The 15033-nt window shown below is 36.3% G+C and overlaps 1 protein-coding gene across 10 annotated transcripts in view; it reads right to left on the bottom strand.

Annotated features, from left to right (window-relative positions):
* Positions 1-15033, bottom strand: part of HMBOX1 (homeobox containing 1) — a 185228-nt gene that overhangs the window by 130151 nt on the left and 40044 nt on the right. The gene's annotated exons all lie outside the window — the stretch shown is intronic.

Here is a 15033-nt window from a genome sequence, read left to right as displayed (position 1 = left end):
AGTCATTTTGTGTGCGTCTTAAATTTGCAGACAAAAGTCTTTTGCACATTTCTTTAAGAAGCAGTGATTAAACATCTATGATGTAACTGAAAACCAGTCTTCCAAAAAAAAAAAAAATGAAAACCAGTCTTCCCTTTTTCCTAGCTTTTTTAAAAAAGCAAAATAGTTTCATTTTGCTTTTCCTTATAAGCAAATATTTATATATGTGTGTATATATATATATATATATATATGTATATTGCATCTATTATCTGTGTCACTACTATTTATTATCTGTACGAGCTCCTAAAGTAGTATCTGGAACATAAATGGCACTATTTTTGTTATATTTGTTGAACTAACTCATGAATAGATAGAAGAGAGCAGACCACTCATATTCTTTATGGCTTCTGGAAAGGAGTCTCTAGGCTACTACACTTCACTGCTAAATGATCTTGACGCTTTATCAATAAACAATTAATCAGAAGAGCCACATGACTGCCACATGCTGTCTAGAATTTACTATGATAGTCTAAAAAAGGATTACAGGTTTTGATTACTTTAAGACATATAGTTGGTTTTTGACGTTATCCTCAATCTGTTCCCAACTTTTTTCCGTTCTAAAATAATTCTATAACCTGAAAATAAAAATACACGTTTCCCTATTATTAATAGTAGGTCATCGGTAAACTCTGTTGAACGATGCTGTGACTTACCCTTCGGCCAGAGGCTGAGCCTCCATCTCTGCCTCTGTGTGACTCCAACCCTTAGCACCTGTATACCTAGTCAGTTTAGATGCCACTTCCTTTGTGGCTTCATTATTTCTGAAAGAGTTGAAGCTATACACTCTGTGGCTTGATTTCAATTTTTTTGATTCATGTCAGTTCAAAACACATCTATGGAGCACCTACTGTTTAGCATTCTCTACTATGGAAGTCTCAGGGTGCTCTGCTCCCACGGGGTAGTTACCATCAAATTGTCAAATTCCACACGCCCCTACTCCACTCTTACTGAATGACAGTACAAATATGTCACAGCTAGCAGAGCTTTCTCTCCATGGCAGCTTAGCACACTTGTCCCCAAACGGTACTGCGCATCAGCATCACACGGGTATCTTTAAAAGCACAGAATCCTTAGCCAACTCTGGACCTACCGAATCCAAGTCACTGGAAGTAGGGGGTACAAGAATATTTTTAAACAGCTCCTGAGGTAATTACTCTAACAGGTAATTAATTCTACTCGGAAACTACTGGTTTAGAGGACAGAAAAGAACTCTAATAATGCAATGTCCTATCTCTTGTGTACAATATAACTAACGTCTAAGGATAAAGACAATTTTGAGCATAACGTCAACCAAAATAACTCCTATTTTATCCCATACCAACATTCCAAGCTTCATACCATGTTTCCCCGAAAATAAGACCTAGCTGGACCATCAGCTCTAATGTGTCTTTTGGAGCAAAAATTATATTACATTATATTATACATTATATTATATTACATTATATAAGACCCGGTCTTACATTAATTTTTGCTCCAAAAGACACATTAGAGCTAATGGTCCGGCTAGGTCTTATTTTCGGGGAAACACGGTATTTAACTAAATAAATTTAATTAGTTATTCATAATTGAAGGCAAGTTTGATAGCACTTAAGATATGTCTACATCAAGGGAATTCATATAACAGACACTGGTCAAAGCAACTCATCAATATTCCCAAACCAGTTCTCTAACCTCATCCTCATATTACCTACTTGCCCCAGCCAAGCAGTTGTCTTAGCTCTTCAGAAATGGAATGCCTTCCTCCCCCTTTCCTTTCTACCAGCCTCGGTGACTCATAGCAATAATGCAGCAATCACCCTTTACAAATTCTCTGCTAGCAGAGTACCACAAATATATTTCTGTTATACTATATTATGATAATTCATATACGAATCTGTCTTTCTCTCCTAAAATGGGAGCTTCGTAAGAGCAGGAATTGTTTCTTACCAATTGTCGTAGTTCCAGCCTCTATAGATGTGCTAGCAACATTGTAAGCAGCAAATAAATCTTCGCTTAGCGAAGAAATAAAAGAAAATGCCTATTTTCAAGTCCCATTCAACTAAGATAATCTTTAGGGTTCCAATCCTAAAAACTAACACCAGAAGATTCCAATCCTAAAAACTAACACCAGAAGATTCTGTATTACTAAATTGTAAAATACTGCAACTGGAACATTTTCTAAGACAATTGATAAGCATTTATTAAGTATTTACTATAAGCTAAATTCTGTGCAAGTGCTGAGGCAACAAAAAACTGAGCTCTGCTCTTGATAGTAGGGTAAGTAACACCACGGTTCCCAGGACCAGGAGAGAGCCTGTTATTGGTTTACAGCCTGTATCACAGAGCCCCTGGAGCCAATCTCTATTAGGACTCGTGATGCCCCTGAGGTAGCTAGAAATACCAGCTTAGAATTCTTGAGGTCAGCAACTCCATGTTGCTTAACCCATGACAGTTCTCCAGAGTTCACTCCAACAGGAAAACTTAACATTTGAAGGGCAGAGTCTCCTATCATCGTAAATGATTTTAAAAGTCCATGTCTATCGTTCAAGAAAGGAACTACCCCTGGCCTAAAATAAACACATAAAAACTATTCCTATTGGCATACATTTAGAATATTTTGATGTAAAAATTTAACAATTGATTCATAGAACCAATCCAGACGCAGGGATCTATTGCTCAAACATTCAAGTGGTTTGAAGCGTCTACTCTCTATTGCAGGCAGAGTACCAGTAATACACTTATAAACGATTTCCAGAGCAAAACCCTGTGTTTCTGCACTTCTGGAAGATCCACTATCTTCCTCCCCATTTTGCATTTTCCCTATCCCAGTAGTTCCCAATGTTTCATAAATGAAATAATTATAGAATTCGAGTAAGAGATTTCCTTAAGCTAGACTAAGGAGAATCATAAAATCTTATATTAAACTAGAATTGATGTTTACAGTGTTTTCCAATCACGTCAGTTTACAGATGAAAAAAATCTGATAACAGAAGCCAGAAACCCTGAGTCTCAGGTAAGTGCTTATACTAATTTACCTATGAATAAAAGCAAAAATTCCAGTCAGCTATTCAGAAACTTAGGGTCTATTTCAATGCATGTCATTTGAAGGTTTTGTTAAAAGTTCGGAATTCCTATAAAAGTGCAAACAGAAGTTATCTACAGTTGGATCTAGACAAATATTTCCTGTAGAGGGAGAAATAAAATTGAGAAATATCATCTTAAGAAAAACTATAGCATGAGATAATTTTCTGGTATTCACTTTCTCTATAGGTATAATACTTCTTATGTCTCAATCCTGCAGGATCTTGTATTTATTCCTTTATGCTTTCAACAAATATTTACTGAGCACCTATTATATGCTAGGTACTGGGAAATACATCAATGAAGAAAACAAAAACCCTGTTCCATAAAGCTTCCATTCTTGTGATGAAATGCAGGTAAATAAATTTAAAAAAAGTCAAACATACAGTATTCAGATCATGATAATAACTACAATAGAGAAAAATAAAACTGAGAAAGAATTGAGGGATTGTGTGGTGGGGTTACAATTTTAAATAGGGTGCTCAGAGAAAGCCTCAGTGAAGAGTTAAATCAGAGTTAAGACTTGAATGAAGTTAGGAAACATGTCATGTACATACAGGGGACAGAGCATTCAAGATCAAGACCTTGAGTCAGAAAAAGAAAAGAAAATTGAAAAATACTTAAAAAAAAAAAAAGACGTTGAGGCAGAAATTGTCCATCATGCTCAAGGAACAGCACCGAGAACAACATGGTTAGAGTTGTATGAGCAAAGGGTCACGTATTAGAACATGAAATCAGAGAAGTGAAGGCTACTGGGAGGACCAGATCAAACAGAAGACTATAGTTGAAAATTTCTAGTAAAAATTACTAAATATTGTCTTAGCTAGATAGGGATTAAATTAAGAGCCTTACTAGGGATGACCGAATTTAACAGGAAACTTAGCAAGAATTGCTAATGGTAGAAGTTCTGATATCAACAGGTTAGTAGAGACATTATTTTTGGACATTTCCAGCATCCATTAGCTGGTACTTCAGAGAGCACCATCAACTACTGTTAAGACTAGCTTTGAAGCATCCTCTTGTCAATACTAGGAGGTGAGTGCTGAAAGGAGGATGAGAAGGCAGAGGATGAGGGAATTCAAATGCTCTTCATTGCAAGATAAGTGGGGAAAGGTTTTACCTCCTATATCTCAGGAGGATATGCTAATATATAATTCAAAATAAGGAGGTGGCCAATAAGATAATGTTTTACAACTAAAAGTTGAAGTCAAAGAAATTCCAGGGAGCCCACTTATGTTTTACCCCAATACTCACAATACTGCAAGAATCCCAAGGACAACCAAAGTTTCTTTTATTTCCCACATTCCCCATGGTCTAGTATAGTTATTTTAGGGCCTCACATTTTGTACTGTCTGACTAAACACACATAATAAAGAGTATCTCAAGTTATAAGAAAAGGCTTTCCTGAGCTCTCCCAACCTGAGTTGGGGAACACACAGCCTTCTTTTTTCTTTTAAATTGTTTTTTTTTTTCAGTTACAGTTGACATTCAGTATTATTTTATATTAGTTTCAGGTGTCCAGTGCAGTGCTTAGACATTTATAGAATTTATGCAGTGATCCCGACTAGTCTAATGCCCACCTGGTACTATACATAATTTTTGCAACATTATTGACAACATTCTCTATGCTGTACATCCTGTGACTATTTTGTAACCACCAATTTGTATTTTTTAATCCCTTCACCTGTTTCACCCAGCTCCCCAATTCCCCTCCCCTCTGGCAACCATCAGTTTGTTCTCCATATCTGTGAGTCTGTTTCTGTTTTGTTTGTTTGTCTATTTTGTTCTTTAGATTCCACATGAGATCATATAGTATTGGTCTTTCTCAGTCTGACTTATTTCACTTACCATAATACCCTCTAGATCCATGCATGTTGTTACAACACACAGCTATCTCATACTCCTGTCGTTAAAAGCCTGAGGCTGCAGGGAACCATCACACTTTCTCTATTTCTTTTGTTCTGTGTTCCCCATGACCTGGCCAGCAAGATCACGTATTCTACTCTAGAATCATAAGAGCTTATCTCACTGTTACCTGCTTGTCTCCGTATATTTCAGATCCCTTATTCTAAATTATTTACTTCAGATATCTACTGACAAGTTCATGAGTTCTCAAATTATAATGACAATTATAAAGAATAATGTGTCATACAAACACACAGTATTAATATTTTAAATTAATTACTATATGCTACCCAATGCAACTAGCTCTCAAAAAAGTACCCTTTGTGCTATAGCTTTACATCTAATTATAGGTGGCAAGATTTTTCAATCCATGGAATAATTTCCAGGCTCAAATCAGTTAAGAATTTTTTCTATTATGTCTAACCAATTTTTTTAAAAAGTGCTCTCAATCGGTGCCCTATGCTCTTTATTGCTTCTTTTATATAAGTTAACATATAAACAAAAGATGTAAAAATACCTACCAAGCACATTTGTGTTAAAGATAATCCTTATCAAAGGCAGAAAATGATTCAGTCTTAAAATTCTGAGTTTATACTTTATACCATATCCCCAAATACTAAGTGTTAAATAATTTCAACATGTAACTTGACAGGTTGTCATTTTACACTAAAATTTATAGTTGGAAAACCCCACTCTTTATATGGTGAACTAAAACAAAACACAAGTATATACTAAACCAAGGGGTGCCAATTACACTCCTTAGCAGGTTCTTTTATGTGTGACCTCCATTTCACTTGAGACTTTCTCTTTCTGCTGCTGTTTTAATGCCACGGTTTCCAACTATCTTCCTTCTCTACCTCCATTCCTATTCCTGTTACACATAGTTAACAAAATAATCTTTCTAAAATCAAAACTGAGAGTAGGACTGAATAACACTAAGAATAAGAGACTTGGAGCAAGACTGTTTTGTATTGGAAAAATCAGGTTCTACCACGTTAGAAGTTTGATCTTATACAAATGTCTTAATCTTGCTAAGTAAACCCTGGTTTCCTCCTCTGCGAATTGTGGGCAATGGTATCTCCCTCAACAGATCACTGTGAGGACTAAATAAGATACGGTAAAAAGGCTCCTAACGCAGGCACCCAGAAATGCTTTGCTCCCTTGCCCTCTTGTAAGTTTGAACCATTCATCTTTCAAAAAGATGATCATATCCTAGGGGAAAACTGACTTGAGTATCAGAAAAACAATGCAATGGCTGGTATTGAGAATACTTGTTTTCTAGCAGGGGGGTTTATTTGGAAAATAAACTATGATGAGAAAGTAGTTTCGTGAGTATGCAGAACGCCAGAGCTAGGCAAAGAGCACTCAGCCAAGAACCGCTTGAACAAGCTTGCTTCCCACCCCTGCACCCCCAGTAACTGGAGAGATTCATTGCCCCAAGTTTTTTGTTTTTCAAAATTGAGTGTTAGTGCTTCTAACTAACTTTTGAATTACTCTAATTATGAGTGAATGGCTGTTGACTATTTGCGAAAAAAATCTAAAGCAGTAGTTTCTAACCATCTTGAAGGAGTTATTTTTATCTCTCAAAAGCTGTGAACCACCTTTGGGGCGGAAGCAATATAAGTTTTGACAAGACAGATGGGAGAGGTGATACTGACAACTGTATAACCCTATCGAGTGGGAAATTCTGACAAATAGAATAAAGAAACCTGAGGTAGAAGAGATCTACCAGGTAAGTTTTTTTGATCCAATGGAAATCATAAGCCAACGTTTGTAGACTTTGGCTCAAGCTATTAATTCTTCTTCTAATACCTCATAGAACAAACCACATTCAAAGAATGCCAAGAATGACTTCAGACAGAAAAGCCTTTCTTGCTGAGCTTATATTAATAGTTACTAATATCTGTGATCATGTCCCCCGGCCCCTTCAAACAATAACCAAAATCTAGAAAGAATTCTGGTAGAGAACACGGGGAGAACATAATGAGTATCGGCATTCTTGGTGTCCAGCTGCTAAAATTCTAACAGTGTCCACCTCCAAAATACACCATGCTTGTTGGAGGCATAGGATATGGTAACTAAATGAATAGAAATATGGTATAAGAATCGCATTATTCTGCACGCTCTGACTAGAACACGTCAAAGTGAAAGAAGTTCCAAATAAAGATTTAAGAAGATGGACCATGATAATATGTAGAACTGACTATTTGAAAAGCAATGGAACATCTGAAGGCAATATCTAGCTGAGAGCAGATGAGGAGCTAGAATATGTGGGAGTCAGAGCTGGCGAAACAGACAGAGGGGCTGCCCCTGTGTGGACAATAGAGAGCATCAACTAGACTTTTCGGGAGTTGGAGCAATCCCATGGGTGTATTTTGTTTGGTCTACATGGTATTTAAAAGTCGGGAGACTGAATGTAAACATGGAGACTTTTTTTTTAATTTAAAAATTGCATCTCTGTCACCACTTGGTCACCACTGTGTCTGCAGTCCCTTGTGTGCCAACGATCAGCTGGGGCTGAACTTCAGTGCTGCCTCCATTGGAGGCACACAACCTCCGATTCATCCACAGATACGAAGGACCCTCTGCCATTTATCACCAAGCTTATACTGTAGTTTGTTCCATGATAGAAAAATAATTCTTTACAATGAAGTCTTTGTGAAAACCAAAACTAAATCAGTTTTTTTAACTTACACCTGGCGCACTTATTTATATTGCCTGGGCACCATCTGAGCAATCAACAAGTAAAATGAGGTAGTGATAAAGCTTTACCGAAAAGGAGGAGTCTAGAATATAAACCAGAAATAAAAAACAAAACAAACAAAACTTCCCCCAGAATTCAGAAACTAAAAATGTAGCAGGTTCAAAATCACATAACTTTGAACCTAGCAATTCCAATTCTAGGGATTTACCCTACAGATATAATCAGATACAAGAAAAATAACTTATGCTCAATGTTATTCCTTGCAACATTGTTATAGAAAAATATTAGAAGCAACCTAAATGTCCACCATTAGGGGACTAGATAAGTAAGTTACAGTATAACCATACAATGCAGCCATAAAAACAAGGAAATTCCTTACGTGCTAATATGAAAGTCTCCAAGTAAAAAGAACAAGGAAAAGCAGAGCATATATATCATTTGTGAGGGGTTGTGGAGGGGAAGGAAAGAAGATGAGGAAGGAGAGTGGGGGAGAATATATAAGTAACTATATATAGATTTGGTTATACATGCATTAAATATTTCTGGAAGGATCCAGAAGAAATAATGATTCCCCAATCAGGGAGGGGATCTTGATAACGGAGGGATGGAGGTGCTAGGAAACTTCATTGGACGTATTTTTGTATCTTTTGAATTTTGTAGCAGGCAAATAGGTACATGTTTTAAAAAATCAGTTTTTAAAAATGTAACAGGTTGGCTGAGCTGATTCCATCTATGCTTAGAAATTCCCCAACTATCAGGACTAGTGAGCAAGTGACCTCCCTCCACATATATGGTATTCTGCCTTTTAGTTCACAGATGATGGAAATTTCAGCAGGATCCCAAAGGAGGCTCAGGGGGTGAGCAGGAGAGGAAGATGAAATAAGGACAATGGAAGAAATGACATGGTGTCTTTTTCCATCTAGCTCCCTGAACTGGTTTTGAGCCCAGAAGGAGTAAAAGGGGAGATCTGAAAGATAAGAAACCTTTACAAGAGAGACTGGGAGACTGTAAGCACAAATTCTGAAGCTCTGGGACTCGAAGAAAAAGTGTGGTGCAGAGATGGGGTGTGGGGTCTGCTCTCTAATTCAGCCCCGCATCTCCAGAAGGCTGGCAGCTTTGAAAGCTCTCGAGACAGCGTTCTCGGCATGGCTCCCAGCCCTCACCGAGGACCCAGCAGCAGTGGCACTGATAAGGCACCATATTGGGGTGGCTTGAGGGGGGTGGACTTCCCAAGGAGGCTGAAAGAAAAGAAGAGTCATTTCACTTGACATGTTGCTAAATACATGTCAACATTCCACCTAAAAACTCCCAGAAATACTTAAAGAAAACTCAGAAAAGGGCTGGGGGTTTATGTAAGCAGGAGGGAACTGAAAATTATACTCCATCTCTACATGGGTGATGAAGCCTAGAAACAATTATACCATAAAAATATAAATGTATTAGGTATGAAAGAAAACAATACTCTGGCAAGAGAGCCAAAAGGAAAGTCTTACTGGATTTAAAAAAAAAAAAAAAAACAACTTAGGATATTGCTCACTGAACAGGAAGTAGAAGAGAAAAAAACATGAGGATGGCTGGAAAGGGGTTACTCAAGGCTCTGCTGGGAACCAACACACTTAGTTATGCAGTACCTACTTTCCAAAGTGAAATCTTTCAACTGCTTTAAAATGTTTCTTTTCTAAGCCATTGAAAGCAATGAGATCATGTTCTTGATTAAGCGCCAGGTTTTTTTCCCCTGCAACCCAGATTGCTGAAGTTAAAAAGAAGAAAAATTAGAGGAATGAAAAGGGTGAAGGTAGGAAGAATTGGGAATAGGAAACAGAGAGGGGAAAACATAAACACATGTTAATAGGCTAGTGGTAGAGAATTATGGAATGACCAAACATAATTTGTTTTAAAGTTAAACGAGCTTGCCTTGTTCCAAAAATACAAAGTATCAATTCAATTTATTTAACTGATGTTTTCCTTTCCACTTTATTCAGAGTGAAAGTAACATACACAATCCCTTTATGCCTCCCAGCACTTAGTGTGAAGCAATTATAAATACATAGATAAGCCATTTGTGAATGATGCGGCTTGTACTAATACCATACGGCTTGCTGGACCATAAAACGAAAGGAATTTGAAGGCTAGGCTTAGGCAAATTTGGTTCATGTTTTCCACAAGTGAAAATAAATGATACTCACTACTCTACACAATGGATAGTGAGAGAGATAATTTCTAAAATACATAAGAAGTCAAATGTACAACTAGAAATTAAACTCCACTTCGAAATGCAATTCCTATGGTTTACAGAATTAAATAACAGCAACATGGTCCGTGCATTATCTAGGTGACTCTTGAGTAACATAGGTTTGAAATGCGCAGGTCCACTTATATGTGGATCTTTTTTCAATAAATACTATAAATGTATTTTTTCTTCCTTATGATTTTCTTAACATTCTTTTTCTCTAGCTTACTTTAAGAACAGTATATAATACATAACATACAAACTATGTGTTCATCAACTGTTTATGTTCTTGGTAAGGCTTCTGGTGAACAGCAGGTTATCGGTAGTTCAGTTTTGGGGGAGTCCAAAGTTACACGTGGATTTTTGACTACACAGGGGTCAGCACCCCTAACTCCTGTGTTGTTCAAGGGTCAACTGTACTTTGTATCCAAGGCAGTCTCTTCCATTTACATCACTAGCTTTTCAGTGTAATTTTATATTTGAATAGCACTTTATACTTTTCAAAGTATCTTACTATTTCTCATTTGACGTTCACAACATCCTGTGAGGTAGGGAGGACAGGTTTCATTCAGTTTTAGAAACCAAAACATGCACGGAAAGGTTAAGAGAGAATTTCCAAGTCAGTTGTAAGCCAGAGATTGAGTGTAAGGGTCCAGTCCTCCGGTCCCATCTTTGCAGACTACTTACTATTCATCCACCCACTCAGAATTTATTAAGCGAGAACTGTTTCCGGAACTATAAGCAACAGGCATACCTATAGGCAACAGGAATATAATAGAGAACAGGAACATAGTTTCTACCCTCACTCAGCTTGCTATTTAGTGAGTCATTTTTAAAATAATCATACAAATAAATGGAAAAGCTTCACTTGTGGTAAGTGCTGTGATGGGGTACCCAGTGCTGTGATGGGGTACCCAGTGCTGTGAGAACATACGATGTGGGAGTGTTGTTGACTTTGGAAAAGATTCACGAGGAATTAGTGATAGTCTAGGTAAGGATTCCCTTAGGCATTGACGATAAAGCTCAGATCTGAAGGACAAAGAAAGGCCGATTCTAGGTGAAGGCAACCTCATGTGCATAAGGCCTACTGCTGGAGGGGCTGTGTCACACACAAGACACGGAAGGAACAGCGGTGTGGCTGAAGCGGAAGGCATGACCCCAACTTCCAAAGTGAGATCAGGATTCACCACGTGACTTAGACACATTTAGGTTTGAGTGACTACTGCCCTCGTCTAATGATTGCTTTGTAATATCTAGATGCTTCACTCAGGAACAGAGGGTGGATTAAAAAAAATTACAAAAATAAGGGAATTGTTATGTCTATTAAAAAGTTGCCAAATTATCTGACTTCTAGGGAATTATATCACTTTTAATTTAGGACATCACGAGAGAAGTTGATGAAGGTAGTACCATTGGCTCTGGGCTTTTAGAGGTGGATTGAATTTCCACAGACAGAGAACAAAGAGACTACTATAGATAAAGACATGAAGAAACTGAAAAGATACCCCTTGTTGCTTCATAAGCCTGGGAATATTTTATTTTAATGTAGCCTTTCTTAAGCAGTACGTTAGAAATATCATCCCCATAATATTTTAAAGTTGCAGAGGTCTTGGAGCTTACCAAGCTTTGTTTAATTTTATACGCACAACCAATTCTATTAGGTTCAAGGGCACACATTAATTCTGATATTGCAGATAAAGAAAGCTAGCTGAATGAGGCTGACTCGTGGAAGGTCACATTTCAACACTGCTCTTTCCCTTCAACATTATAGATTCATGATCATCAGGATGTGGAACACATATCAAAATGTGTTACCTGAAATCTGGGGAACTGTCTAGGCTTGGGACACTAGACACGTAAGAACTCTACTATGACAATTTCAGACAAAAGCCAATTACTCTGGCTTTATTTAAATGAAGATAATATAATAGGCCAGTGGTTTTTCTCAGACAGTGAGATAGAAAGAAAAAATGACAGACAGAGAAACAGACACTCAAATGAGGCACCTATGACGAGACCTAATGACTGAGGTATTAAAAAGCAACTGTGGATAAGGGGCGGGGGGACCTGGAGGGGGTGCTGGGAGGACAAGAGTAAGTAGCACAGTGTACTGAGGGGCAAAATTGAACAGATAAGGGGAGACACACTTCACCTTCAAATAGCACTTTCTGATGTTTTAAAGCAATTTTTCAGTTTTCTCCCAGGTTGCCTTCAAAAAAAACTCTTGATCACACTGAAAATCTATGCTGTTCTAACACATGGAGGAGTCTAAATGATGCAAATAATAATCTTCCTTTTATTAATAAATATTAAGCCTCTACTTTGTGCAAAATATTATGGAAGATACAAAGACAAGGTCTCCAGTCCCAAAGGTTTATATTTTGACATCAGTAGGTACAATCACTAGATTGTATTCAACAAAATCTGTCGGACTTTACTTTCATAAACACAAAGGATTTTCTTTTTCTACAGAACAACAGAAAATTTCAAAGCCATGAGTAAGAAGATTCCATGTCACACAGACACTGATCCAAAGTCTTGGATGTTTTGGTTTATTAATCTATCTGGCAAGTATTCTATAAAGTGATAATGTACATATGAGTTAAAGGTAGTGTAAAGTTGGAAAGAACTTAGGTTACAAATAATGATTAACTGCTGGTGAGAAAAAAATTTTTTTCAGTGATTATGGATAACAAAACAGTAATAACTTACTACCATAATCCAAAGGATTTAAAATATCTGTATAGAAACAGCAAAACCCACTTCAAAGCCTCCAGCACCAGTTTATAAATCTTTTTCCATCTTAGCTATATCATCCTCACTAGTAATTTTACATCCTTTCTCTTATCTATCTCTTTCTCACCTAGTCCCAGTGAGATTGTTGGGGTGACTGAAAACATGGAGGACCAACAACCAAAAGAAGAAATATAGAAGAAGCAATGTCTTTCTTTTGACCTTTTTAATATTATTGTCTCATAACCTATGCTATCTACCTTAATGTAAAATGAAGAAAAGTACTGTACTTTAAAAGTAGAATGACAGTAATGTTTTCTCTTTTTCTTGCCTCCAAAGCCCTTAATTTGGCTTTTTTGAAAGTGGTCTTGGTTGCTATTATTTTTTAACTCTCTGGTTCCATGGTCCTTAATAGAAAAAATGTTCTTAACTTCTGTAATATAGACAGTTTAAATTTATAATGGATGAGTCATGGATGAGTCTCTACAATCTAACTTTTCAGATATTAAAAAACTCATTTTCTCTGTGCCAAAGACAAGTGGATATGTGAAGCAATAGAGTTTTTCTCATTTGACATGAAATCATTCTCTTTGTAGCTCAAGTGCCAAATATGTTTTTGGGAACCACTTAACTATGTTTCATTTCTTACAGTGGATTATATGTTTAGAGTACGGGTAGCTGAATCTTGCTACACTAAAAAAGTACATGGAGGAAGTTTCCAGGCAAAATTACACCAATGACTAATTAGTTCTATTATTATTATAGTTTAAATATGTAACACGTAGTATATACTTACGTTGATATCAAGTCACATAATAATAAATGATATGATTACTACTTATTATCTCTGTACCTCTAGAAAATGTTTTTTCAATTGCTCTTAAGAGTAATGCCAGTAAAAAGGATTCGCCTGCCATAAAACTATAGGGCATATAACAAAAGTAGCATGAGTAGTTATTCCCTTAAGAGAAAGTGAAAAAAAAAAAGTAACATCCACTTTTGTTGATGGTAGGTCAACAAGGATCAATCAGGAGAAGCTGGAGTATATAGGTCTACTTATAGACATCTATTGAAACATTAAAAAATTTTAATCTCTCTTTAAGAGATAATTATAGTAGGCTGTGTGAAAAAGAGAGGTCCTTTCATAGTTACCATTTTTCAAAGGGAGGAATTAAGAATCAGCTGTCTATAATAACAATAATAATGAGGACGATATATTAAGAATAGCAAAAACACTCTATACGTTTTTTATATCTATTTTTTTATTTGACCATCAATATTACCATTACACACACACACACCACACAGATACACAAACACAAGAAAAACCAAGGCTTAGACAATGTAACAAAAGACTTAGTGATAATTTAGTAAACAGTATCTTTGACAAGTGCCAGAGTTAGGATTACATACGAGTATGAGGAAGCTCCTGACTCTAAACTCAACACTCTCTCGTCTACACTACACTGGAGTGATGGATTGCAAAATAAGGCTACAAATTATACCCATCTCAGGATGTGACCTTGTAATGTCACCATGTTGCTCTTTAATCATGTCTTTCAAAGAAAGATTTTAATTTTGATGAGATGAAACTTAATAATATTTATTTTCTTATCGTTCATGCCTTCTTGAAGAAACTTTGCCTTAGCAAAGTCACATTTTCTTCTATGTTTCTTCTAGAAGTTTTACAGTAAGTTTCAGCTCTTAGGTTTAGGACTTATAATCCATTCAAGTTAATTTCTGGATATTGTATGAGATAAGCATCAACATTCCCACCCACACCATAAGAATATACAATTCCTTCAGCATCATTTGCTCAATGCATTACCTTGGTACCATTGTCAAAAATCGATTGACCATAAATGCGTGGGTCTTTCTAAACTCTGCTCTCTTCAACAGAATGACCTATACTTATGCTAACATCACACTGTCCTAATTACTACAACTTTATGGTAAGTCTTAAAATCAAATAGTGTAACTCCTCCAGTTTTGTTTTTTTAAAATGGGTTAGTATAGGTCTTCTCAATTTTCATATAAATTATAGGCTCAACTTACCAAGTTCTACAAAAGAGCCTCCTAAGGTTTTAATTGAGATTGTGTTGAATCTATAGATCAATTTGGGGAGAAATAAAAATTTTAAATTATTAAGTCTTCTGATCCATGAACATAGTATACATCTCTATTTATTTAGTCTTCTTTAATTTACACAACAGTGTTTTATGGTTTTCAGTATCAAGTCTTGTATACATTTATTATTTATTCTTAAGTATTTCATTTTTTTAATGTTATTGTAAATGGCACTGTTATTGAATTTTCACTTTGCAGCTGTTCACTGTAGTGTGACAAGTTATACAGAACT

The sequence above is a fragment of the Rhinolophus ferrumequinum genome, chromosome 18, assembly GCF_004115265.2.
Source record: "Rhinolophus ferrumequinum isolate MPI-CBG mRhiFer1 chromosome 18, mRhiFer1_v1.p, whole genome shotgun sequence".
In the NCBI taxonomy this organism is placed as follows: domain Eukaryota; kingdom Metazoa; phylum Chordata; class Mammalia; order Chiroptera; family Rhinolophidae; genus Rhinolophus; species Rhinolophus ferrumequinum.
This window is presented reverse-complemented; position numbering and strand designations above follow the sequence as displayed.